The following is a 24238-nucleotide window of genomic DNA, read 5'->3' as shown; positions in this document are numbered from 1 at the left end:
AAATTATCACAAGTTAACCAATGACAAATGTCCTCGATACAATGCCCAAACAAAAGGAATAATGCAAGCTTTGCTTCCAGTTTCGCAGTGAAACCTCGTGACAACCTGATTTTTTTTCCAGTGGTCTGCGAGTGTTTTTGTCTAGTCATGCAGCAGTTTCAGGTTTTATGCTGCAACCATTGATTTCCCTGCAGTGCATTGCAGTTAAATGTGTGTATGGCACACAAGTACTTCAGCTTTTCTTTTTCTTGTTTTGGCAACCATGTGCATTTTTCAAAAGCTAATCATATAGCATTCATTCATTCTTGGAAAACTTGTTTGTAGCCCAGGCTTGGCTAAAGTTCCTGAAAGGCTTTTAAATGAAAATGAGTGATCTTGTGTTTGAAGCTGATAGTTGGTCCCTGGTAGTTGGCTGTCTTTGTTACAATAGTCGGTACAGGCGAAGTACTTTTGCTGTGGATATACGCATCTGGATTGGACCATTCAATTTTTTTTATTCTTAGTATTTGTATTACGATTCATGTTAATGAAGTCGATATTTGCCCACTTCTAATTTTAACCGATGCGTGTAGTCGTTGCAGAAATGAAAAAAAAAATAGTAATAATTTGTGTAAAAAATTGTTCATAGTTCTTAATGTGACTGAAAATAGATAAATATATAATGCAGACACTCCAAGCAGAACTGTTCATATTGAGTAGCATTTTTAGCGGAATGAATGTAGATCTCTGATGAATACAACTTTTTTGGCATTCCATAGTGATGTATGTTCCATTCGCGCTTTTTCTAGCGCACATGTGCAGGCGCCCTCACAAGCAGAAAGGAATACCACATAAAACACTTAGAGCGCACCTGCAATTACATACTGTGTATCCCAGCTAATGCGGGCCAAGCTGTTTTTTTTTTTTTTAAAAAAAAGGGCTACGACATGGGACAATGGAACCAATAGTGTTATATTAGCAGTTGCCTTGCGCACACTACTAAATATTTCTGTGATTTATTAGCAAATTCGTCAAAATTAATTGCCTAAAGTTATAATTGCTCGCATTATTGTGTAAGTTTGGATGTAAAATTCTGAGAACATTCAGAAGTTTCCAGCTCACTACATTTCCCCCAGTTATTTTATCCACATTTCAAAGCAGTGGTGTAAAATGGTGAAAATGAATACAAAGGGAAGGAGCGCCCGCTCGTTTCATGCGTGTGACAGTTTCGTGCGTACGACAGCAGTGCTCTCAAAAGGGGTTTAAAAGAATCAACACTTCTCAGTGGCCGACTTAATGAACGTGAAGAAGTGAAAAGGCGATGGCACAACTGTTGGCTGCTGCTATAAGCAAGCAGCTGCAGCTTGCTTTTTCATTTTTATTTTCTCCGCTTCAGTCGTATTTCTCTTTGCCACCCTAAGCTGGTGCAAAATGCTCTATCAAACAGCCAACAACTACGCCGTCGCTTCGTCAGTTTTTTACAGTCAGCAAGTCGGCCATTGAGTAGTGTTGATTCTTTAAAACCACCTTTAAGGCCGGTGCTCTTGCTTACGCAAAAGGCATGGTACCGCCTTCACTGCACATTCCTTTTTGCATTTTGTGCCATTATGTTGAAATGTGGAAAAAAACAAACTAAAAAATGTAGCAGGCCAGAAACTGTTGAATATTATGTTTTCGAATGAGATGCATGATTTGATATGTACGCTTACAAGATTATGCAAATTATATATTTGGGCAAATAATTTTGTAAAGTTAGCTAATCAATGATAACAGAAAAAGTGAACAGAAAAGTGAACTGCTAACAAAACACCATTGGTCCCATCGTCGTATCTTGCAGTCCTTTTTAAACAATTTGGCCCGTGTTACTTAGGACACGCAGTAAATTCTAGATATCGTTTATTAAAGGCAGACCTCCCTGAAATGAACTCTGCTGTCCCTCTTATATTACTGAGGTGTTGCCGTCTGTGCTTGCTGTAGAAAATTTCCATGATGCCCTAATTGCGCTGCAGAAGCAACAGCATTAACTGAAGGTACAGTGCGAACTGCAAAATGTATATGTGTGACAGTGCAACCAGTATGCTGCTGCGCCTGAGCACAGGGGCCTCGGCACAAGTGGTATGCTTCAGAGCAATGCAATGCCAGCGACAGTCTAAGACATTGCTGACTGACTATGCACACAGTGTACAGTTGAGCCTACCACGTGTAAAGTTGAGTGAGCCACATGTTTCCCGAGGCAATACTTCATGCTGCACCGAATTGAAGAAAAAGGCATTGTCTGCTCATAAAACTTCAGCAACAATGACCCCATGCTAAACTTGTGGTTGAACTGGTTCGGAATGGTTCCTCCAAAAAGTTAGAATTCGGTATCAAGATGAAAAAAAATAAATAAAATAGTGGTTTGGTTTTGGTTGTTCCGGCTTTGTTCAACGCCCTGTATTAAGAGTGCAACTCTCAATGTGGTTGGTACCAAGTAGAAGTTTCAAACAGTGCGTGCAATGAATTTCAGCAGCCCAGTTACGTAACAGAACCTGTGCATTTTATTTCATTTGTTTACATGGTGGCGGCACTGAAGAGCTTACTGTGTAGTGTTCTTAAAAGAGGACAGCTGTATTTCAGCATATTTCTGCCATCAGATTCGAAAAGTGCCAAAAAGCCATTAATACTTTCAAATAAACTGAACTTTCTCAATAAGAATACATTTGTGGGAGAACAATCTGCTTGCCTGTGAGACTGTCTTTCTAACCAGAATTGCCACTCGAATGATTCCACCATTTATCACGAGCAGGCACGTACGCAGGGGAGGGCTTGGCAGTTATTTGACGGTCAACATTTTGCTGCCTTTATCACTCGTTTTGGATGGCTGTAGTTATCGGCATCTTCGAGGGTGTGAAGGCTAGTTTTCTCATAGATTCGATGCCTGCGCCATTAACTCGAGATTCGTTCAGTTGTTGCCATCTATTCAACAGTCATACACATCGCTGTTGCTTTGTTAGTTCAACCTTCTGTGTTTAGACTGATACAGGGACCAGGAAAGGGATTCGGTTCGTAGTCGGCAGGTCTGTATGCTTGTGGAACGAGTTGCGGCAGGAGAAAACGCCAGTTGCGTTTAACTTTTTCTTTTGCTTCATTATTTCCTCGAGTGACTGCTCGCCACAACACTGACAGATCCTCGGAACCATATACCCGCGATATGGCTTACATAAGGTGGAAAATAAAATAATGCGAAACAGCGTCTACCATGAAACCCTGCAATAACTGTTAAACCCATCAGCAATATGACTGGTACCCGTTACCTTGTCTGGCTTTTCCCTAATTGTACCGCACTTTACGTGCAAAATTGGCAACTGGAAACAAGAGTCTCAAGTAGTTGAGAAATTAAGCGATCAACTAAGGGAGAGAGCCAAGGCAACAGCCAAACAGGAAGGAAAAGCAAAAATGAACAAACTTATCCCTCGTTTGTGAAAATATTTGTGGATAAACATCTTATTTAACAAGGAAGTAGAACAAACGCCGCCTGAAGTGGAGGATAATTCCATGTGTTTTGAATGACACTTGTACAGTTATCAGTCGAGCCACCTGACGTAGCCACTTCTCTGCTGTGCTATGGGAGTGTTTTTCTAACCTTCTGCGGTGGGCGCAGTACTTCTAGAATCGCAGCATCCTCCGTTCTGCAAATATGTTTATAATTCTTCCAGAGCTAATTAAATAATGCTACTAGAAATCTTTGTTTTACACTTTTGCTTGTTTAATTTGTTCTTGGCAGTACTCTTCCTGCGCTTCTTTCATGCGTGAGTCCATTTGATGTGGTTCCTTGTTTGCCAAGTGAAGGAGAGGTGTATCGCACAGCTGTACCTGTGAAATACACCTTACTTCATTTCTCTATTGCGGGTTTATGCGTCTTTATGGCAAATGGTGGATATTTACATTTGTACTAGTAAAGGTACCTCCCCCCCTCATTTGCATAAAAAACGTTACCTCGGGTTGCCCCCCCCCCCTCAAAAAAAAAAAAAAAAAACATCCTGGGTACATGCCTGGTCACAAGAAATCCAGTTCAGATTGTCGCTTGGATGCATATTGCGATTTACACAATTTTTGAGAAAGCTGCCTCTGTCCTTACACAAAGAGAAGATGTGGGATTGAATGGCAGAAAAGGAGCAGAATGCACCTTCTTATTTGGTTATTTAGCTGACCTAGTATGAGGCCACTATGCTTGAGAGGGTTAAATGTTGATGGCGCTCAATTATTTGTGCACAATGAAAACACTGATAACTAGCATGAGCACCGCCCATGAACATGTATTGAGTGCTGTTAGTGTAAAGCCCTTTTTAAATTCTTGGTGACGCTTATTTTGCGACAGCTGGTATGTCAGTTGGCCATCTGGTTCAAGGCGCAGAACTGCGGTGCATGTCTGCAAAAGCAGCCTATTGCTGCTGTACTTGAACCATGCTTAGTTGTACAGGCGATGTGTGAAAAGTAATGCTATTTTCATGTCATCAACTTTTCACTGAAAATATTCGATACCTGAGCTTTCTCCTGATTGATGCTTCTCTAGTACAATGCGTTGTATGTAAACTTTATGAGCCTAAATCCACTTGCATGCATAAGAAATGGCGCGCAACTCTTTGTACCAAGATGGCTTTACATGTAACTATGTCCTCCATTGCACACGACACCATCAGCATCTTCATACCTTGTTTTCATTGTACACAACAAAAGAGGAAAATTTCCTCCTGGGCTTCATTATGAAACTTACAAGAGCAGGTATTCATGTGCTGAATGAAATTGTTTTTGGACCCCTTGAGCAGCTTATTGAATTCTATGTGATGTTTTTGTGTGTGTGGCCTCATACTTGACTGTGTTGTACTGATACTTACATATGTATTTCTGCCTCATATACAGTGTTGATTGCTATTAAGAATTTATTTTGAAATATTTGTCACTGACTACGGTACTCAAAAGATAAATTCATTTACCTGAATGTGGATATGTGCATCAATCAAATATAAAGCTTCCATGCTGTAGCCGATAATTATTTAGGAATATTTTTGCTGGTTCCCTTCATTGAATAAGGTACTGGTTTGGTCTAGTTGTTATGGTAGCATTTCATAATGACAGGCTTTTACGTACATACCAGGGGACAGCGACGCGTGACGACAGATATGCTTGTGTCTGTCATGTGTCTTGACACCGTCCCCTAGTTTGCACGCAAAAGCTTGCTGTCATGGAATTCCTTCGTTGGCCCTATTTAACTCTGTAGGGACTCACTACCTGTGTTGTACGACATGGATAGTTGCCAGTTCCTTCAGACTATTGCAGTTATAATACTTTGTGAAGACTACCACTGCTCCGCACCTTGCAACTGCTAAAGGAGCAGGAACGCCGAAGTTTTAACCTTCGCATTACTTCTTTTCAGTGTAGAAAAAGAGAAGTACTTGCTATTGATAGGTGGCATGATTATTGAGCCCCAATTTTACTTTTATTAAGTATGGATTCACTGATTAGTTTCTTTCTAAGGTACATCTTCTGAACATAAGCTGAATATTATCGGCATGAAAGTGGTGGTAGCTGTGCAGTGTTGTGTGGTGAGGGGGCTATTGTACAAGTTGCAGGAAAGAAATGAGGGACCGAGATGTAAATTAGTACTATGTTAGCTATTACGTGCTAGTAGCAGCTCCCTGCAGTGTCGTGTCGGCCACAGTTTAGCATGCGGAAGAATTTATTGGGTCATTTTGTTGTGTCCTCTTCTGAAAAAAAAAAAAATACAGCCTTGGGTTGTTTCCGGCATAGCCATGAATGTATTGCTTCACTTATTGCGGCGAACAGCAGTGGGAGGACGTCACATAACAAGGGTGAAAGCAGCACCTTTGCCTGTAGCTATACTGTCACCATTTCGCCAGCCCAACAAGATGACGGGTGGCACGTAGTGACAAATGGATAGATGGTGCTGATCCGGAGTCCCCCCAGGACATTGCGTGTATCCACCCGTTACAAAGGGGCTAACCGCCACTACATCATCATTATCGTCACTCGCATATGGGCTGGACAAGTTTAGAAGTGAAGGTAGCTCAGAGTACAATTGATATTGAAGAGCGACTGAGGAATATGGAAAAAAGTAAATGAGTTCCAAAAGTGGATGAAAAGAACTAGGAAGCTTACCAGCTAGTATGCGACCGATAGGGTCAGCAACATGGCAACAAAAAACGCCAAATGCAAATTGAGAAGCTGAGACCATAGGCGAAAAGTTTCCATTCTCCCAGGGGGGGGGGGGGGGGGCACGACCAACTGTTCCGAACATCACAAACACACGCACGCACACTCTCTCTTTAATAGTTGCACTTGAAGAAACTTAGTGTGACCTCGAAGAATAGTTCACTTGGAGGAATTGTCTTATACTCTGCTATTACTAATACTGCTTCGCTTTTCCAGCGAAACTGCACCTTCTTTTTTTAACGAAGTCCGAGTATAGGCGCTGCTACGCATGACTACCATTGATTCTGATTTCGAAAAAATCTGGCTTCGTCTTATTTCAGGTACTAAGTCAATTATATATATTTATGACCTCTGTATGCAATTGGCGATGTCGCCATTCCTAATAAATGTTGTAAATTAGTGTACGAGCTTTTTTTCATGAGTCGTTAGCATTGCCTACTGGAAAGAGAAACAATATTAAGACACAAATCATTCATGTGCATTTCGCACGCCGTTGACAAGATTCTGACAAGGGATCACTGAAGTCTGCAGGGTTTTTTTTTGAGCGAGGTACACATACAGCAACATATTCATTCTCTAGGCATAGGCTATCCATACCATTAAAAATAATTATTTGTAGGCTACCTCTGTCTCGTTAAAAATATAAGCTTTGTCCTTCGTGTATATTTAAATGTATTGTGTCTGTGCATGTTCACAGTGGAAATTGAAACAACAGAATTGTTCAACTGAAAAAAAAAAAATACGGCTGAGATAGCCGCTGCTGGTACTTTTAATGCGCTTTGCCACCGATTGACAGGATTTGTAGAAATTTAAAGAAAGTATGAATTAAAAGCCGTGCATGCCCGCGCCAAGAATAATGCGAATAATGAGAATTGTGCCTTTAGCCACAATTAAATTTTAACTGAGAACGTAGAGACACCTCAAAAGAAACTTCAAATGATGTGGTTGACAAAACTCTGGCAATGAGTCCTTGGGTGGACGGGGGGAGGCTTCGGCATCGCTGCTCTGCCCCCCCCCCCCCCCCCTTCAGGAAATTTTGGAGGGTGCTTCGGTCACGAAGACACCCGCCTATGGTTGAGACAATTTCATAGGTGGCGGCAGTTTAAAAAAAAGGAAGCCTGTTTTGAGTAGCTACCTCAAAGGAACAATACAATGTAAGGGAGAAGAAGAAGAAGAATGGGAGCAGCATTCCGGGCAAGTTGGTAATCCATTGCTTAAATAATATTGCGCGACATAAAAAACGACACGGAGGTGAGAGAAGACGACACACCAAGCGCAAACTTTCAACTAAGTTTATTGTGCCACTGCGTCATTGCATACATGGCAGGCAACGTAGATCGCGCATGCGCTTACAAAGAAATGAAGTGCGAATTCATGTAACATGGTTACGTGTCGTGTGATGCCGCGTCCAAGTAACTTAATTCTTTTTCTGTTGGGCGTTGCCTCAATGATCGGCTCCGCGAACACAGCAACAATGTAAAAAACGGCTCTGGTGGTTTCTTGGCGATCCACTGTCGCGATCATGGCTGCAAGCCTCTTGAGGATCAATGCACGATTGTTTCCCGTGTCAGCGCGCAGCTCATCCGTGAGATATCTGAAGCGCAGATGATCGCGAAATTGGGTGATGCGTGTGTTAGCTTCCCGTCTCTGGCTCTCACAGGAAAAGAATGAAGTTACTTGGACGCGGCATCACATGACACGTAACCATGTTACATGAATTCGCACTTCATTTCCTTGTAAGCGCATGCGCGATCTACGTTGCCTGCCATGTATAAAATGACGCAGTGGCACAATAAACTTAGTTGAAAGTTTGCGCTTGGTGTGTCGTCTTCTCTCACGTCCGTGTCGTTTTTTATGTCGCTCAATATCATTTAAGCAAAAGAAGAGGAAAGGTTGGGGGGGGGGGTGGGAGGAGAGGAAGGAGTGAGAATAAACAAGGATGGTTACCTTGTCATATTGACGTATCTCAGTTTTATTACAAATTTGGCGCAGTCGAAAACAGGATTCGAACCTGTGCTATGCACCTCATCCGCTTTGTTTCACCGTGGACCATTTGCTTGGGCGTTATGGAAATCTGCGCGGACGGCAACAGACACACGAGCATGGCAAGCCTTTTCCACGGAGTACGGTTCGCTGTTGCGGGTGAGCGCTGATCCCTTGTTCAGAACGCTCACGAACGACCTTTTGCTATCGGCGGTACAACGTAACACCAGCACGAGTGAACAAGGCCGAATATATGAGAGAGCGCACGACAGTTTTCATCATGTAATGTAACTCGAGCAGAGGAACAGTGAACACCAGCAACAAATACTAGAGCTCGTGATGAAAAACGTCCTCCAGCATTCTCGGAGTCTGTCGTTGGAACCGGTAAATCCGGATATTTACGACGGTTCGTCACCTGCAAACGCACAGGTTTGGCGGAGTTTTTATGAGTACGCGAGCGACCAAAATAGTTCGCGACATGACCTTGACAAGGTTATGAATATACGCTTGTACCAAGGAGGCATAGCAAAAACCTGGCATGACTTGAGAATCACCCAAAGAGTGCACCGGCCGTGGGCTGAGTGGAGAGACAGTTTTTTGACGTCTTTCTCCAAGAATTAGCTCCAGAGCTGGGACAGCGCTATAGCCTTCAAATATAATTCCGGCACTCTGGTAGAATACTTTTTTGAGAAGAGAAGGCTGCTACATATTGCTGACTCCACGTTATCGAACTCGTCGCTCGTACCTCTGATCATAATAGGATTGCCGAAGAGCATGCAGCACGAGGTACAATTAAGAACTCCACATACTGTTGATGACTTGCTTACAAATATGAAATATTTATGCACTTTGCAGCATCAAGAGAGTGCTTCTAACGGCTACAGTACCTCATCCAATGAAGGTCAAACACTGCGGTGTAAAAACAGAACCAAGTTGATATCGGGAGGTCACCCTCTCTCATTTAAAGAGACCATCTTTATTACCGATAGTGCCAAGCTTCTGTACATTTCTGTGCAAGCAAATGTGAGGGATGTCAAGGCTTTGTAGATAGTGGAGCTTCGATAATAGTTGTAAACAAGAGCTAAATTCTGGACCTAAGCATCGTGGAAGATTATCCTGTGACAGTGTATGGTTACGACGGCAAGAAACAGACATATAATGAGTGCGCGGAAGTGTTGATCATGCATAAAGGAAAAAGCACCGTAATTAAGGCTCTCGTACTCAATGGAGTAAAATATCAGCTGCTCTTGTCTCGCCCTGTCATGCAACAGTTGCGACTTAACCTCAACGGGGATGGGGAAGTCACACTCGAAATGACCGCTAAATGTCTTCGGTTTCACTTGCTGAACATCAGCGGAAGCCCACTACAGCAGCGGACGTTATCAAGCTCCATCCAGAGCTAATATGCGTCGGGGGCTATCCAAAGGCCACATCAAAGTTTGAAGTACCATTTGAACTTCGCGACAAGACTAGTGAAATGCAAGGCTTACAAGATGTCACGAGAGAAGAAGCATTGGTTGAAGGAAGAAATACAGGGGATGCTCGACACCAGTGTAATCCGCCCATCAACCTCTGCCTTCGCTTCTCCGAATACTATTGCTCCTAAAGGAGATGGCACATTTCGTCTCTGTACTGATTACAGGCAGGTCAACAGACAGACTGACTTATTTCCCTTTCCAATGCCACTTATTGACGAACTCATCAATAAAACCGGGAGTTGTAACATGTTTTCTCGCTTGGACCTGTGCAAAGGCTTCTGGCAAGTGCCACTGTCAGAGCAGACTAAAAAATTTTCCGCCTTCGTGACACCATTCGACATATACGAATTTAACAGGCTACCTTGTGGCTGGAAGAACTCGCCCGCATGGTTCCAGAAGGTGAACAATGTTCTAAAGCCATATATCGGAATTTTTTGCAATGTTTACATTGATGACATCATTGTGTATTCTAGGTCTGAGCAGGAGCGCACCGAACACCTGGCGAAGGTCTTACAAGCACTCAACAATGCCGATCTGAAGATAAATGAAAAAAAGAGTGATTTCTTTCAGCCCAAGGTCCTTTTTCTTGGTAGAGTGTTCGACGGTGCTACCAAAAGTACCAAGCAAGAGTTTGTACATCGGATTTCCACACTTGAGAAGCCACATGACCTTCATTCGCTGCGAGTTTTCCTTGGACTAGCAGGCCACTTCAGGGCTTTCATCAAGGATTTTGCATAGGTGACAAAGTGCCTGACCGAGTTGACAAAAAAGGATGTTACTTTTATTTGGTCTGATGATTGTAACGTAGCCTATGAAGAACTAGTGCGCCGCATCTCGTCTGACCCAGTACTAACTCTACCCGACTTCAGCCTTCCGTTCGAAATGAACACAGACGCATCACATTATGGTAGAGGGGCAGTGCTGTATCAGAGGACTGCAGTTCTCCACCAAACCGACAACTTCGTGCCGTGGGTACTATCGCTACACCTTTAACACTTCTCAGCTCAACTACTCTATGACGGAGAAGGAGGCCCTTGCCGTCCTCATGGCAGTGCGATACTTTAGATCGTACATAGACGGCAGAAAATTCAAACTGTATACGGACCATCAGGCTCTGACCTATCTCTTCAGTCAGTCGGAGCAAAGAGGAAAGCTGGCGTGCTGGATGAACGAACTGCAGCAGTATGATCTTGAGGTCATCCACCGGGCAGGCAGCGTGTTGACGGATGCAGATGCGTTATCTAGACTGGCGGTCGAAGTTACATATGAAGTGTTAAACATGACGAAACTATGGGAAGGATCCGAAAGTCTACAGTTTGCCAATGGAAGGTTCGTGGTGCCGGAGACTCTCGCTCCAAAAGTGCTCCACATGTACCACGATACTCCCGACTCTGGCGGTTATGATGGTTCCTGGCGAACCTGTAATAAACTTCTACGAAGGTTCACGTGGAAGAATATGAAGAGAGACATAGACAAATATGTTCGGTCGTGTCACTTGTGCCAGGTCAAAAGGCAAAGTACCGGTCACGGCCGGACGAGCTCGTGTTACCGCGTCACTCAGACGCACCTTTCGAAGTAGTGCATGTGGACTTTGCCTAGTTGAAAAAGAAGAGCGAAGGTGTGCGTCAAACAGTCATTTCTAGTGGCAATCGACCAATGCACAAGAATAGTAGCTGCACGCCCTGGAAAAGAAGATACAAATAGTGTTATTGCGTTTCTTGACCGAGCGATGTTTTCGAATTTGAAAGTCGTAGTCTCTGACAACGGACGCGCATTCATGAGCAAGAAGTTTCAGCAGTGGGCATAGTCGCGGGGTTGTGCTGCGGCGCTGCTCTCCGTATCACCCCCAAGCCAGTAGCTTGGCGGAGAGAGTTATCCGTGATATAAAGCAGTTTATGTTCATGTACCCAAATTTCCGAGGAGGATAGAAGTGCTGCATAGAAGCAGCCGTTGCACACCATAACCGGACACATACCACAAGCCTTGGATGTCGCCCCCATTTTGCCGCGTATGGTGAAGTGCCGAAACTGTCCGCCGACCAGGAGCTTGGAATTTCCGACAAACTTCAGCTAACTGAACGAATCAAGACCACCGAGGAGCGCAGCAGGTATCGCGAAGCGATGAAACGCCAGTTCGACAAGAGGCATTGGGGACATATATCTGATATCATGTTAAACGACTTTGTTCTTGTCCGAAAGGGACTACCAGGAACCGACTTAAAAATTCTTGGTCCGTTCCAGGTGGTGAAAGCATGTGTGCAGCAAGGCGTACTTTGGGTATATGAACAGTGGACAATTAGAGGTTGCAGCTGTAAGCAGCGTCCTTCCGTATCATCCCAGGATGGGTGAGGCTTAAAAGAGGGGGACTGTAAGGGAGAAGAGGAGGAAAGGTGGAGGAGGAGAGGAAGAAATGAGAATAAACAAGGGTGGCTACCTTGTCGTATTGACGTATCTCAGTTTTATTACTTATGAAATCGGGAAATAAACAATTTGTAATAACCCAAAGGGAAGCTCCTCGCTTTTCGAAGCGAAATCAGGATGCTTTAGAACGCGTAGTTTTAAAGCGAGGTACACCAAGGACGAGGACGCATGTGCTTGCTGCGGTAAAGCTAGGGAAACGATGGAACATGTTTAATTAAAATGCGAAGATATCTACCGATTTGTCAGTTTAGGCTTATCTGGCTTTCTTGAAGCCTTTGGGTTCAGGGATAGCAGGGGGAAAGTAAACATGTCCGCAATTGAGATTAGTAAGAGGCGATTGGCAGTTTGGTGGCAGAAAAGTAGGGAGGCCACAAACAACGGAGGCATACAGAAACTGAGGCCCCAGTACTGGTTTAAAAAGCTTGTTGCTGGCAATTCTAGGTGTTTGTGTGTTTTCTCAAAGATATAAGCAGGACATTAGGCAAAATAAGAGCTTGGTGGTGCAACTCTCCACCCCGTTTCAAAGTGGACGCTCATACCATCCATCTATCCATCACTGCGGCGTGATGGATGGATGGATAATCGGATCAGGGTCTTGGCACATAAAACCCCAGAACTTTATTTATTTGAAATTGTTTTTGTAAAGAAAAAAAAAACGTTAAAAACGTTTTGCTGCATTTATAAGTACGCCATTAGAACGCCAGCGCTAATTGATTTTGCACAGCATGTCAGTTATTAATGTCCTGAACAGAGTGAACAGTTCTGATATCGTCAGCATAATGTAGTAATTTGGCATTTGTAATGGAAGAAGCGAGATAATTTATAAACACATTGAAAAGAAGACGCCCACGCAGTGAACCCTAGGATACACCATGGCTCACGATTTATGTTTCTGATAAATTTCCTGATGCATGAACTGGCACAGTACTTATCATAAGAAACCAACAAAGACGCCAAGGACAGCATAGGGTTACATGTACTTATTAATTGAATGAAATGATAAATTAATGACAATGAAAGTGGATGAAAAACAACTGGTCGCAGGTGGGGCACGGACCTACGTCTCCGCATTATGCGTGCGATGCTGTTGCCAGTTGAGCTACCGTGGTGCCATTGTCTCATCCACTTTCTGGGGTATATATGTTTATCTAGTAGAACCTAACCTGAGAGTGTTAGCCAGCGTCACACCCCGAGGCCTTGATGACGGATGTTGAACATCCTTTACTGTTGCAGGTGTCACGTGTACGTGATCTTTTTCGGTGAAGGCAACTGCCTAATGAACCCACACATGCTACCTGAAGGCATCAATGTGGCTGGATTCGAGACCCTCGGGATGTAATGAACGAGATGTTATTTCCCAGACTCGGGAAATTATATCTACAGGTCGTAGTCAATCTGTATCATTTTTCTATAATGTATGTAGGATGGGATGGGAATAAACTTTATTTGTCCAACGGTTATTGCTGTTGGTGTCCGGGGCTTGGCTGCCAGAGGTCCACCGTCCGAGGAAAATCTTCCGAGATCCTCGGCAATGGCCGTGACCCGCTGGACGGCCCACTGCTGGTCTTCGGGTGCCTCACTTAGGAGGGCGGCTTGCCATCTGTCAGCGAGGCGCTCATGTATTTCTTCTGTTATTCTTGCTACTAACCTGTGCCAGTTTTATTTGAATGATAAGTTTACCTCCGTACGGCACAAGTAACAATTATTTGATATGATGTCGCCAATGTATCTGATATTATGTACCACAGTGCTGAATGCCAATAGGAGCGGGAGCCATTTGTCAGGCCTTTGTAGCCTTTTGCTCCTGCTCCCGTTTCTTTAATAGATGCAAATAAACCTTCACCTTCACATAAAAGGGAACCGAGGGGCCTGATTTTTATCCTATAAGAAGCCAACAAAGACACCAAGGGCAACATAGTGAAATTTTTTTGTGCTTACTAAGTGAATCGAAGAAATGGTAAATCAATGGAAATGAAAGTGTATGAAAAAACAACTGGCTGCAGGTGGTATACTAAGCCACGTCGTCGCACTACGCGTGGGATGTTCTTACCAACTGAACTACGGTGGCGCCGTTTTCCTTTCCGCTTTCTGGGGTGTTAATGTTTATCTCCTAGAACTAAACCTGGGAGTGTTAAAGGAAAAAAAAACAGTCACAAGCTACAAGGGACAAGTAGAGATGATCACACCACAACCACTGGGCTATCAGCTAAGCTTTATTAGAAGCCAGGGTGTCTACCAACCGGGGAAACCGGGAATTCTCAGGGAATTTGAATAGTCAGGAAATACTCAGGAAAAACTAAGGGAATTTGTGCTTCTATCAGGGAAAATTAGCTGTAAAATTATTGAAAGGGAACGAAAGTCGTGTTAATGCTGGCTCCAGTAGCAGAGGAATCGCAACGAATCGTCATTGACGCCGTGCCATCGGCACGAGGTGTTGCCAGAGACCGATTTTATGACGGCCGATTTTTTCGGACATGCCCGATAATTCGCACGGCTTTGCTGCACCACCACGTACTCCATATAGTCACTGTATATTGCTCTGACTGCAGGTCTGAAATGGCATCAATCAAAGCCACCACCGCCGCCATCTTGATTATCTCGCCGCCTCGAACCGGCAATCTCGCACGCAGATCCTCTGGCAGCCGTAGCCACCACCGCGGCAACGTTAGGCCTAGCTGCTTCTACGTTCGCTATCAAGCTTCTCGCCGTGCGGTGCCGTGTTTTTCATTGAAAGAATTCGCCGCTGTCAGCAATAGCACCGACTGTGTCTTTGTAATCCTCGCGATTGGCTTCGAAGCTCGCAGAGCACAGCGCGTTGTGTAATGCCAGTCTCCGAAAGCTAGCTTCGCCTCAGTACAGAGTGTTACGCGGTGAAGCATAAGCGTGTAAAGGGGCAATTGTCACGGGACACAGTATGTAGTCCTTAATTATACACGCGTGCACCCCCGTCTCCTGTCACAGTACGAGCACGGATATGCCGAGTAAGAGCACTGGCAGGCCTTAAGAGCTTTTTCGGATGTGCCGGTGGCAATTTTAGCCCTTAAGGGCAGTTAAAGACATGCATTCATTTTTTTCGGACTGCCCGATTTTTCGGATGTTCTTGTGGCCCTAGGGATTCCGAAAAATTTGACGTTGACTACAACTGACCAAGAGGATGCTTCAAATGACCCATGGTGTGAACGCGGGACAGAAGGAGGATGAGAACAGAAAGGACCGATGCACTGAGAAATTAATGGAAAGGAAGCGTGCCGTCGCCGATTTGAAGGACCTTGAGCTCAAAAAACAAAGTGTCGGCTGACGCCGAGATGCAGGTCTCCCTCATCCAAACCAAAATAAACTCTTTAAAGCAGCGAAACCCAACACTAAGATGTGTACGGGCTGAGAGTATGTCAGGACAGTTGAGGTTGACTTCCCAGCTGCCGAGAGAGAATCTTAGTTGTGACAAAGTTCAGGCCTCATACCGATGAGCTTGCTATCAGTTGATAGAAATAACTTGTATTCAAAAATATTTGCTTATGTATGCATCTCCTTTTGATTCGTATTTGAAAATGTTCGGCTCAATTCGGAATGGGTTTGATCATTTTTTTTCGCTGTTCATTTTACTGACATCTTCCTTCTGTTTTCTTTTTAAATAAGATAGATATTACTCCTTATTATTCATACTGGATTAAGTCATTTTCTGTTTCAACATGCTTACTAGAGAGTGACAGCATCGGGCAACATGGTGTAAGCCTGTCTTGACATAAAACAAAGCTCTGGCTCATTCAGGGAATTTTGCAAAGGGTCTCAGGGAAAACCGGGAAAACTCAGGGGAATTTGGAAATGTTAACTTGGTAGACACCCTGAGAAACGGCATAGAGAAACGGCAAGGCCAGCAGAGCATTCACAACAGCAGCATCACTAATCACAGAGAAATGAAAAGACGAGATATCACATCTATCGTGACCGACCTAAAAAAGCAAATTCTTTTTCAACTAAGCGCACCGAGGTTGTACTAGTGCAGTCGTCACCTAATAACCTGATGTCAACGCATGCTCTGCTGGCCTTGCTTGGACTATGCCATTTCTAATAAAGCTCAGTTGATAGTCCAGTCGTTCTGGTGTGAACATCTCGTCCCTTGTCGCTTGTGGCTGGTTTTTTCCGTCAACTATGTACCAACTGGCCCGGATGTCAACCCTTCTGGGAGTGTTAGCCAGCGCCACACCTGACGTCGTTGACGTCGGATGTGGAACATCCTTTTCTGTTTGTTTTCTGTGATTTGTTCTTCTTATGATTGACTTCTTATGTGATTTGTTCTTCTTATGATTATGATTTGTTCTTCTTATGATTGTAGCTTCTTATGATATGACTAATAAAAATCGGGCCCTGGGTTTCCCTTCTAGACACTATGCATGTTACTTATCTACTAAAATTTTATGAATCACCAAATGAATTGTTTTTGAAAGTAGACACAGTCTATGGGCCTCCGTCCTCAACCAAGGTTAAAGGGCCCCTCACCAGGCCCCGCTGCAAATTTTGGTTATACGCTGGAAGTTGTTGCGTGTCCTCTAGGGAGCATTCTGCCGCAAAAATTTTTTCGAAGCGGCTCATTAATAACAGAGATAGAAATACTTCAGTGCCGCGAACCCTTGATTTCACCAGTCGGGATCCACTGCCAAGCGAGACGCTCTCTCCACTCGCCCCGTTTAGCCTCCGCAAGCGAAATTCCTTCCCTGCGTTCTCCCAACCGGACCTCCAGGATCGCGTGACGCATACGTCACGGGCGCCGGCTTCATTTCTTTTCTCCTCGCTTTTTCTTTTTCTTTTGTTTTCTTGCGGCGCTGCGCACTTTCGGTAACGGCGTTGCGCGCGAGTTGTTATCGTTTCGCGCAGCGCACGATTTCGCGCGCTGTGCACAAGGACACATGACTAGCGGTATAGTGCAGTGCTACACGAATACTGAGGCAGAACAAGCGGATAGCAGAACATGATCACGGCGCTGGAACACGGTAGAAAATGGCATAGTTTCGGTACCTGCGCACGTGACTGCACGACCGTGGGAACAAGCAGACGAAGCGGAAGTACATCTCTCTTGCTTCGATGCGAAGTAAATCGAGAAAGCACGCATACATTCCTTTTGTGTGTTTTATTATTTCTCTAAACTTCAATTCGTCAATTCAAGCAACAGATAACAGATGTCTTGAATAATTCTCGAAGTCACGTGTCACCACGAGCGATGTCACACTGCGGACACTAATACGTAGGCGCAGAGACACGAGTAAGTCACCGTCCGGCTTGTAGCGCGGTCGCCACGAGGGAATGGGGAAACGGCGTTCGGATTGAAATTTCAGACCTTTCCACGACGCGTAGCAATGTATTTTGCAAACACGATTGTTAGTACTCATTGTATGCTCTGCGCTTGTCAGCTCAAAATGGCCAGACCTGGTGAGGGGCCTTTAAGCTAATATAGTAACGTTGTCCTCAACAACCGTTATAGCGTCATTTAGAAAAGACACGAGGGTGGTTTCTGCAGATCACCAACGGGCATAAATCCATGTTGCAATGAGGTTTTGCGGAATGCTTGCTTAAAACAACTTCAAAAACTGACGAACGGAAAGAGCAATGACACCGTTTTGTGTAGTTCCCTATAATTTCCCACTGTCACTACACTTTTGCATCGGAACGAAAACCGCAATTTCCCACAGTTCTGAAAACAGTTTTGGCTCTAAAGACTCCAAAGATAAGCTTAAAATGTCTGCAAGTCTCCAAAAACAAATATGCACACGCCTTTACGACGAAAGCTGGGACACTATTAAATGATAAAGTTTTCGGCTTCAGTGACTGGCCCTTCATAGCCTAAGTTGATTTTTCGCCATAAAATGTTAAATAACTGCATCACTAGCTGACAGTACAGTCGCCCAAATCTTTAACTGGTGTGCGGGAGCGGCGACTTTTCCGGGCGTCAGCGCCGTATGACGCGGCGAGGCTGGAAACAGCCTATAGTATACGATGGGCCCAGCTGAGCGCGCTTTGTCCGCATGCGCTTAGCCTCAGACTGTTTCCAACCTCGCCCCGTCAAACGGCGCTGACGCACGGAAAAGTCGCCGCTCCCGCACACCAGTTAAAGATTTGGGCGACTGTACAGCAGCGATCACATACGATGACGCCACCGTATTGGCGACTAAGTTCTCGCCCATAGATGTATGATCGCACGTCACCGTCAAACCTATCGATAATGATCAGAAGAAAAATAGTCGGCGAACATGATAGCAAAGAGCAATAGCATGAGAAGAGACAGACACATCACCTGAGCTCATAACGTCACCAGCACGTGCATGGACAGATTTATAATCCTTCACATACCAGAATTATTCTGCTCGCCTTGACAAGTTGCAATGGACGTTTTCAATATACTTATCTTTAACCCGATGGTTACTGATATTTTCACTGCGCTCTAAGTTCATTGAACTGCTTATATATACAATTACTGGTCACGTCATGCTTTGTAACGGCAGTGGAACTTCAGCTTATTCAAAAGCATATGCCATCGTGATTCAAAAGAAAACCAGAAAGGATATCGCAAGCTTTTCTTCGCCGATTTAGCAATAAGTATATCAATGACATTCTTTACCGCACAAATGAAAAATTCCCTAGCGAGGTTTACATCGGTCGCATGCTAAATTGAAGACGAGTCATAACCTTCGATACTTTTAAACATACCAGAGCAGCCACCATTGTAAACAAATATAACATGGCGTCACACGTACAACTCTGATGGCGGTGCACGTCGTGATGGGCCGCCGTGTAGCGCATGCCAGGCGTGCTCCCCAGACGAAGTCCAAACGCCGTGTCACCGTGCGGTGGCAGAAGACCCCACAAAGAGGGTGTTTGCGATGCTCTCATCGGCTCAGTTTGTTCACGAGCATCATGTGCACAAACTTTGCACTGTTTCACGAAGTGTGCTACCTTGGCACTCAAACCTGACCACCAAACCGAGCCCTTGGCAATACTTCTGTAGCCTGAGATACCTTGGTGACCGTCGTGCAGTTTATACAAGACTTCTTCCGCGAGGGACTGCGGAATGACCTGTCTCGTTCCTATCATCAGCAGACCATCTAGCAGCGTAAGACGCTCTCGATCTTGCTAATACGGAGCAAGATTGCAGGGAACGTTGTTTCTTTGGCCAACCTATCTTGCACTGAGCTTTGCAGACCACGTCACTGACTTGACCTGCATTCCCTCTCGTCAGTAGGTTGTCTCCCGTTTTTAACATTGTCATCAGTGTCAAAGTTAACAGGAGCTAGGTCTAAAATGTTGCCGGCAGCTATAACAAGTTTGATTTTGTGCGCTTAGGACAAGAAAGAAACAAATGAAACTAGGGAATCTGCCTTTAAATTAACGTGTGCCTACCAGAGATAGGGAATTCGCTACGCCAATTAACATTGGGTACATTACAGTCACTAATACATAGCAGTTGATGTTTTAAAGCATTAGGAGCCGTTGCGAGTGACTTAACATGATCAGCAGGGCTTAAAGTCTCATTTCAATGAAGGGGGGGGGGGGGGTCATAGGGTGCCAACCAGTATAGCGCGCGCACTCACACACGCCTCCTCATATATCGCCGTCGCACGGGGGCCCGCGAACGGCAAACGGCGATGTTTGGAGCGGTGTTTTGGAGGGCTATATATGTCGAGTGCTTTCACCCTCATTAAACAGTTGAAGTAGCGCCCGTGGTGTCGTCGTCTTTCTTGTGTGTGTTGTTTTTTGGCGCAAAATCTTTTGAGTAGGCGTGCGGCGAGTTTTCATGCCGGTAACGTGGACGGGCCTTCACATTGAGAAAGGCCAAGCGAACGAGAGACCGCTCCGAGCTGCCAAACTATGCGAGGAGAGAAGCGGGCAACACGAACGCCGCACATCCTGGTCCCTAAATTTCGGAGGCCCGTCTGCACGGCAACTCGCCGCGCGCAGTTTGCCATTCGCGGGCCGCCGTGCGGCGTTCGTGTTGTCCACTTCTCTCCACCTGTGTCCGTGTCTGCACGCCTTACCCTTTATTTGCATTAAGAAAGGATTTCTATATGCCTGTAGCTCGGTCATAGTGGAGGCTACGCTCGGTCGCTCGGCTCAGCAGCCTCCGTAATGGGCATTCCATCACTACTCATCATACGTCACGTTTTTGTGCTAGTGTGCTATGACGTCAATATTTTCGTTCCTGCGCTGTGACGTCATAACTGCCGCGCTAGCGATGGGTCTCGACCACGAGAAGGAGCTTTTAATGACTTTTTGGAGCTGAATTAAAGTTATTTTGAAATGTTTGCAGCGTCCAATATCTCGTTGTGGGTGTCCTTGCATACGGAAGCAGCCTACAACATACTTTTTTTAGCCTCAAAATTTGGTGTCCCAACCCCTTTGAGTTAATGTAGTAACGTTGTAATATATATATATATATATATATATATATATATATATATATATATATATATAGTCATGTAATGAGAAGCCAACAAACACTGACACCAAGTACAACATAGGGGAAATTGCATGTGCTTAATAAATGAAATAAAGTAATGATAAATTAATGGAAATTAAAGTGGATGAAAAAACAACTTGCCGCAGGTGGGAACCGAACCCACAATTGGTAGAGCATCGCACGCGACATGCGAAGGTTGTGGGTTCGGTTCCCACCTGCGGCAAGTTGTTTTTTCATCCACTTTAATTTCCATTAATTTATCATTACTTTATTTCATTTATTAAGCACATGCAATTTCCCCTATGTTGTACTTGGTGTCAGTGTTTGTTGGCTTCTCATTACATGACTAATAAATATCGGGTCCCTCGGTTAACCCCCTTTCTTCTCGTTTATTACTTAACGAGGGTCTCGAATCCGGCAACATTGATGCCTTCAGGTAGCATATGTGGGTTTATTGACCAGTTGCCTTCACCCGAAAAGATCACGTTCTCGTGACGCCTGCGGCAAAAAAAGACGTTCCACGTCCGCCGCCAAGGTCTGTGAGTGGGGGCGCTGGCTAACACTCCCAGGGTTCTACTAGTATACATAAATACCCAAGAAAGTGGATGGGGAAACGCCGCCGCGGTAGCCCAATTGGTAGAGCATCGCACGCGACATGCGAAGGTTGTGGGTTCGGTTCCCACCTGCGGCAAGTTGTTTTTTCATCCACTTTAATTTCCATTAATTTATCATTACTTTATTTCATTTATTAAGCACATGCAATTTCCCCTATGTTGTACTTGGTGTCAGTGTTTGTTGGCTTCTCATTACATGACTAATAAATATCGGGTCCCTCGGTTAACCCCCTTTCTTCTCGTTTATATATATATATATATATATATATATATATATATGATGTGTGTGTGTGTGTGTGTCGCATAATGGAAGCACGTAATAAAAGAAATAATGCTCCGTACAAGACACTGCTGGTAACAAAATAACCTTCAGCGCTTGTCGAATGGGCGCTGCAATGGTGCAGTTGACCTGCCGAGGTGGTGTTGGGCCTTTCCTTAAAGAATGAAGGGGGGGGAGCTGAGCCTTTCTCCCTCACCTGGCAGCCCCTGCCTTTAAGCACTGATGGTGAGCAAAAAATCCGAGAAGGTACCCTAGAAGCGAAATAACAGCCTCCAACCACAGCATTGTTTTTTTTTCTTGACTGAATTTCAACCCTACGCTTTCAGTACACATCAGTATCGGAGCGGTACACCACTACCACTACCAAAGCTACACGCGAAGCAGAGCAGGCTTGATCTGTACGAAAAATGACATAGTTTCGTGGAAAGTATTCGCTTCTACTGAAGCGTTCATTAAGCCAAGTTTTAGTAACACAAATGACGTCATTATCGTCAGAGTTCATGCGCTTTTTCGAAGACCACGCACATTTTGGGATAAACTCTACAAATCATTTGCCCGAGTCCGGCGGCCTTCAGCGCTCAAAAAAAAAAAAGAAAGAACCGAGAAATTGATCTTCGGGCCCCCATACATTGACATCATTGAAATTCTCTAAACCCGCTTCCAAAACTGATGCACGAAAAGAGCTGTAACTGTCGTGTTTTGTCGGCAGCTATGTGCATTGAAGACTAATTTGGGACAAGATAATTTAATGCTGTCGTAATGTCCTCTGGAGTTGTTCTAGGACTTAACCGGGACACAAGAAACTCCTTACGCTTGCGGGGGCTGTCGTCCGAGGCTGTCAGTTTGCTGCTTAAACTTGCACTATTAGCACAAATATGCGTCTGTTTCTTTGATAAACAATGAAACCTTCATCCAGGAAGGCTGCACTGTCACGCAAGGTATCACTTGCCCCCGGCACGTGAAGGCGTCGTGGTTCACCGGTGTTTGCAGAAACAGGCTCGGACGACACCTCACGTGCTCTCTCCATACGACAGCACCAGTTCCACGATAGACGACGATTTGGTTTGCAGAGGCGCAGAAATCATATCCGCATAGGAACCATTCGACGTCGCCGATGAAGATGCCTTTTTGTAGTTTTTCCGCGTCAAAAAAGTGCGCAGCAAATCAATGCAATGAGCGAGATGCCTTTGCAGCATTTGATTATCACCCCTAACCTCACGCACCCAGATGAACCTTCTGCTACTTAAGATGCATATTCGCCTGTAACTTCACGAGACGCTCGTTAGAAAGGCGCCCGTAGATGTGCAGTTCTTGCAAGATCCACATCACGCAACTGTCAATGCGGCCGGAGTATTTTCAGTGAGCGATGTAAACACCTCTGCATTTTGCCTCTTTCGCCGCAAGTAACCCTGACGCTATAATGTGATGGTACCAGATTAAACATAAAAGTCATAGTCGCGCTCCCACAATATTCACACACTTGCAATGATAACTTCGTGCACAAGGGCTGCAACAGCTCAGGAATCGCTGCCTGCCGATGATAGGCTCGAAGCAGCTCGGACGCACGTATTGCGCGCGCGCCATCCTGCGCTGCAGTACGTGTTCAATGAGCCGTCGCGACGACGGTTTTTTACGCCGATCTATTAAAGTCATGCCACAATATGGAAACTTCTCTCACCAGATAACCAGGATTTGTTACACTGGCTACGCTGAGGGCGTGCTTGTAGCAGTCACCCTAGAATTGCTAAAGAACACTGGATGCAAAAAAAAAAAAATAACTACTTCTTGGGCAAGTCGGTGCTTAGATTTCCTGGGTATACTTTGTGGCGCAAAATACATTTCTTGAAAAGGGACAGAAGAAAGGAAGACAGTGAAGTGTCAAATTGGCGCTTCACAGTCTTCCTTTCTTCTGTCCCTTTTCAAGAAATGTATTTTGCGCCACAAAGTATACCTAGGAAACACTGGATGCCGTAGCAGCGAAGCCCAAGAACGGGGGAAAAAGGACACCAGGAGAAAAGTTGCCTTTGTATTTACAGTCGAGCGCTTCTACGAAGAAATGACCTGTATAATGAAGGAATATTCTGTCTCGGTCCTATTGTGAGCTGTGTGGCGCGCGACCTTTACCAAGAAGTGACCTGTATAACTAATGATTTCGGAGGCCCCAAGCACTCCGTTATAAAGGCGTTTGACTGTACATGGCCTTATCCACAAGCTAAAGAAAATAGCCGGCAAGGCGTCGCGGTGGCTTGCTCAGCATCAAACAAGACTTATTTAATGTGCGGAGGGGTCAGTAATGCCCAGAAAAGTGACCAGTGTGTAAAAAATATATAAAAGAACCACAAAAAGGAATACACTATACCTGCCAGAAAGGGGTGATCTACTATATACCTTTATCATGCGGTCAACGATACACTGGACAAACAGGCAGGGGTCTAGACTGCATTCAGCATCTTTAGAAGGCAACCTCGCCGGGCATCTCGCTTCACCAGTGCTATTGCCATTGCACCGTGCAATTCCACATCAAGGTTTTAGAAAAAGTCAAGCTGACGCGCGAAATGTCAGCAGACATGACCGTAGACGGGATGCTATAAACAGGAGGAATTGATGGTGCATCACCGCGCCATCGATTGTGCTAACGGAAAAAAGAAAGGCTACCTGCGCAAAACCAGTCTGTCAACTTAAGAAACGATCTACGGGCGTTTCACAAAGAAATGACACTGCAGCGGTTGCTTTGTGGCTATTTTATGTCTCGAAGCGAATTTTAGACGTTGATTAGCTGTCCAGCGGTGTGTCGTGTGTCTTTGCCTGATGTCCATGTCAGTTTTTTT

The 24238-nt window shown here is 44.7% G+C and overlaps 1 protein-coding gene across 1 annotated transcript in view; it reads left to right on the top strand.

Annotated features, from left to right (window-relative positions):
* The window catches only part of LOC135902984 (tyrosine-protein phosphatase non-receptor type 2-like), a 109135-nt gene that overhangs the window by 75556 nt on the left and 9341 nt on the right, over nucleotides 1-24238 (top strand). The gene's annotated exons all lie outside the window — the stretch shown is intronic.

Source organism: Dermacentor albipictus, chromosome 1 (genome assembly GCF_038994185.2).
Source record: "Dermacentor albipictus isolate Rhodes 1998 colony chromosome 1, USDA_Dalb.pri_finalv2, whole genome shotgun sequence".
NCBI lineage: Eukaryota > Metazoa > Arthropoda > Arachnida > Ixodida > Ixodidae > Dermacentor > Dermacentor albipictus.
The sequence above is the reverse complement of the archived record's forward strand: the minus strand, read 5'-3'. Positions and strand labels throughout refer to the sequence as shown.